Below are 4,939 nucleotides of genomic sequence, written 5' to 3' on the forward strand. Positions count from 1 at the left end.
GAGGGGAAGACAGATCTCCGAACTAGTAACTCAAAACATGAAGAAGAAAAATGGGACAGAAGACGATTATCTCCTAAAGAAGGATACTTCCTAAGAGACAGATATCAAAACATCTGCCATGCACATAAGCCTATGAGTGACCTTTTCCTACCATTTGCTTTGTAGGAACTTCCAACCAAGCAAGGCAATGCCTTCAGCTTGTTTGGAATCACCGCCTAGGGGCAATGAGAACTATCCCAAAGGTATTCACTGCCCAGCACCATGCTTCCAGGCTGGCAACCTCTTCCCTCACGCGCCTAGAAATTATTCTTCCTCCACACATAAGTGAGCGCAACTCACAAACCAGATATCAGTTATTCTCTCACACTGTGTGGGATACAATTCTGCTACACCTACAGTCATCTGAAAAAACCTATATTGGGATATCCAGACTATCTTTCTACACCAGATGGGGGGGAACAATTGTCTTGGGCTGATTCCCTACTCCACAAGCTCCATTTCAGAACTTTCTGAGGAAATTCCTCAACATCTCTAGGAAGCAAGATGATCAAATCTTTAAGGGAGATTTACAGTAGAAAATTCCAAGACAGCGTTCATTCTGTAGAAGAGGCAGAGGGAAGGATGGAGATCACTTTCAGACCAGACTTCACACAATTTCCCCATCACTCAGAGGGACTTGATTTACACACAACACACATAACTAGTCCTATCCCCGCTGCTGGAGCATGAGGATGAACATGGATATAAGCCCAGAATTCCCTCTGGCAGAGAACTGTGTATTATCAAACACAACAAGAAATAACCAGATCAAGAGCTGTGTCCCAGGCAAATCTCAAAATCTTATCATCTGTGGACACTTTCTTATGAATAACTCGGCAAACAGCCCAAAGCCTGATCTGGTTAGAATTGCACATCAGGTTTATACATTTGACAACAATAAAATATTTTTGTACTTTCCAACATGTGTTTGTTCTCTGGGCTTGAGGTCCTTTGCGACTGCCCTTAGCTCTACTGCTGTTTTCCCTGTCTTCCCTATGAGATCTGCATGCACATGCTCTGATCCCAGGACATGAGAACGTCTACACGTTCAGGTATGGACTAATGGTCTCTTACAGAAGACCTGGGAGTCTCAAATATCATTCCAATGAAAGGTTTGAAAGAGGTGACTATCAAGTGCAAAAGAAGGGATCAGGGGTACGAGAGATTGTGTTGCCTCTGACTAAGAGGTGCACAGCCAGAATTTTTCTGTCATCCTTTGAAAATGATGTAAGGAGCCACTTCTCTCAGGCGAAACACCAGTATTATTGTACTCGTCTGCTTGGATCAATACTGGCAGAAGACTGGCCAGGATGATAGGCTCTGCTGTTTGCAGTGATGATTTGGGAGCAGCATCCCATTCCTCACCCACTCCCAAAAGTTCTCTAAAATGACATCCGTATACCTTCAACAGTGAGTTGAGGAGTATATTTTCTGATGTGAATGGATGATGGAGGCTGGTACTCAGTGTGGAACAAATTTTATTTTTTTTTCCTTGTAGTTTCACAAGAAGTTTAAAAGTATCATTTTTTCAAGTAAGGGGGAAGGAGAATATTTTCAGTTTGGAGAGAAGAGAGAGTACAGGCAGGTGGACATGGAGGTCTGGTGTAGAAGACAGAACAGTCAGGCTGTCTGCTGACAGCAGCCTGTTCTTATAGCAACCAAGGGAAAGCCTCCTACCTGCTGAGAGAAGAAACAAAGACGAGAATATTATTTGAAAGGGATGATGAAGAACGAAAGAACCAAAATAAAAGTCTTGAAGCCAGGAAAAGGCCCTGAGGAAAGGTGATGAAGATGACCAATGAACACTTACAAAAATGACCTTCAGCCACAGCTCTTCCATTCCAGAAGCAACTGACAGAAACCACGTCCACAGTCAATGAGCCCAGAACTACGAGTGTTTATTGTCAGGAGACACTGAGCAGTTTGTGGCTCCAAAGATAAAAGCCACTTGCCAATGATGCAAGTGAGAACCCTTGCATTTTATGTTGGTGATCATACCCAAGGCCCAAAAGACCTGCACTGTGGGCATGGATATGACATACTATCAAAGGGTGCTTTTCACAGAGATGTGACAAAACTGAATCGGTTTCTCAAAGCCCGTAAGAGGCTTTCAAATACATGTAGATAGGCTCAAGTACTATACACCAAATATTATTTTGGAAAAAAAAAAAAAAAAAAGGCAAAACCAACAGCCTAGTGAGACCAAGAACATGCACACACCATTTATGATGGAAAAGCAATCAAGAGGGACAAATTTGTCGGCGAGAACAGCACTTCTGTTATGCTTCTCTGATCCTCCATATACCTTGCATAAATGGTAAGGGAGGGCCTAGGCATACTGTAGGACTTGTCCTGCCTAAGAAAGCCACGTGTTTGGGCATTTCAAGGAGACCAACAACTTAGCTTTCACATTCCTTCTGAGAGCATCCTCATACCCAGATAGCACCCACACAAAACGTAAGGCAAGACCAGACTTCATTAGCTTCCTGGCAGATTTACCACAGATTACCAGAAGTATACAAATTTCCTGTGTTCACAGTAAATCATCTCCTCTTACCTCTTGTCCACATGTAATCACTTAGACTCACAGAGCGGCCCTTATGAGCAAGGCCTGGGGGAATAATTTCGTCGCTCTCTAACGTACACATGCATACACATATACAATAGTAGAAGGCCATATAAATTTAAAAAAACCCATAGTTGGTGACATGAATTGGTTTCCGCTTCCTCCTCTGTTCTATTGCTTTCATTTCTTGTAAAGTTAGTAAGAAGATCACTACAGAAAAAATGTAACTTGAGAAGGAATTTATGTGTTCCCTCAAGTTATTCCCCTCCAAAGGGAGATACTGAATTAAAGCATCACTATTCCCTTAAGGTTCTGGAAAGTACGCCATAGGTTGTACACCTCCATATCTGATTCCCCTCAGAAGATATTAATCTCTTCCATTAACAATCTAGTCTGTATTTTAATCTACCAGAGGCAACATCAAGACTACTCTCTTCATTGTATCCCACTCTCTTTTTTCAAAATGACACCCTGTTTTGTTCTTTTTTGCTCTTAAAAACTCCTTCTAGTAAAAAGTTTGTGTTCTGTGGTATTTATCAGTATGATTTAATTCATATTCTCAAACAGATTCTGAACTGTTGATGTTTAGAGCAGCAGTGTTTTTGCCACATCCAACCTTGTTAAGACATCTGCTCCCTCACACAACCTAAACCATGCCTGTCTCAGATGAAGAGAAGTATCAATTTTCCCTTCTCCTCCCTGTGTGTACGAGAACCACGTATATAGACATATTTATCAAAATCTCACTTGGAAAAACAGTATTTTTCAAGGTTTACCATCAGTTTTAAAATTAATTTTCCACTTTTTTAAATTATCTTATTTTACATATAGTTTTACATGTGAAGTTGTAAATTATTTATCCTTTTATACAATTCATTGAAGGATTTGACTGGCATTTTTAGAAATTTGTTTGTTAAAAAACCTGTTTATAAAGCATTTTTCCCAAATATTGCATGATTTTGTAAGTTAGATTGTTTCTCTAAATATACAACATGTTTTTCAAACCAAAGAGACCAAGAGTAAGTCCCTCAATCAATTTTTAACCACTAAAACACATGGACTAATTTTGAAATATTTTTTTAAGTTAAAAAAAAAACCAGACAAACAAAAAAACCAAACAACCTTGATCTTAAGTCCTTCATTACAATTGTAATCCTGTCTAGGGCAAGCCACTCTGATGACTCCAGTGAGAATAAGCATAATTGGTAAGTATCAGGTTGCTTTCACTCACATAACTAAGTATGGATCTCAGTGTCTAAATTTGGATAGGAGAGTCAAAATGTTTCTAGTGACATCATGGGAGTTGATGACACTGTGGTATCATGAGGCTGTAGATGCAATTTAACGGCACCAGTTCTGGCTCCACCACTCACCTGCAGTCACTGCGAATCTTTGAAACATCCCGTTACACCTGAGTCTCTGTCAAGCAAAAACCCTAATTCTCAGGCTCGGGTTCTCATTTCTGCCATAAACAAAGCAGGTAACTTGGGGAAACCACTTCTCTACCTCTGCCCCTCCATCCTCCACCGGTCTCACAGAGGCAGTGTTTCTTTGTTATGTTCTGTGCAGATCTCATCTAGCACAATTTCACCTGTTCTAGGACAGGGGCTTTCTTCTATGTTATACAGAGCCATTTTTAAGAGTATTCCAGGTACTGCTACTGCAAAGCACAGAAAAATAATAATCACTTCCCCTGGGATTTTGAGTCTGAGCTGTTTGCTCTTTGATAGCCTAAAAAAAAAAGTAAAATGTGTATATTTCAGCAAAGTGTTATGATCGTAGTAGAACCAAAAGCTGATGGATGAGAATGAAAAAAAAATCAAGAGAAAAAAACCCAGCTTATTTTAAAAGCAAGACTTTGTGTAGTAGTCTATGCAGTTTATCTTGCCCTTTGCTCTGAAACAGCTGGTAAAAGACCCTATGAAGTGCAGTGTGGTAAAACTGAACACTGATCTGATCGGTTTACAGAACTTACACGTTCCCACTGTTGCTTGCAGTTAACGTATGGATTTTTCTCAAAATTAAGCTTATCAGATACATTTATTGACGCCTGTGAAGTGTTTCCTGTATGTAAATTCACTGGGCCTGAATATAGAAATTTCATTTGCCTGTGAATTTCTCATGTTGCACATACTTAGAAAATCTAACCTGTAAGGTTCATTACTGGAAGAGTTTTATTACTTCTACTACTGTACTGTTATCAGACAGGCAACATCCTGAATTTCAGTAGGGGAGACGCTTGTTGGTTTGTTGTTGGGTTTTTGGTTGTTTTTTATTATTTTGCAGCACCTAGAATTAATAGACGAAGTCCCTTTCACAATCTCACATGAAGAA

This window comes from Balearica regulorum, chromosome 2, assembly GCF_011004875.1.
Source record: "Balearica regulorum gibbericeps isolate bBalReg1 chromosome 2, bBalReg1.pri, whole genome shotgun sequence".
NCBI classification, from domain to species: Eukaryota; Metazoa; Chordata; class Aves; order Gruiformes; family Gruidae; genus Balearica; species Balearica regulorum.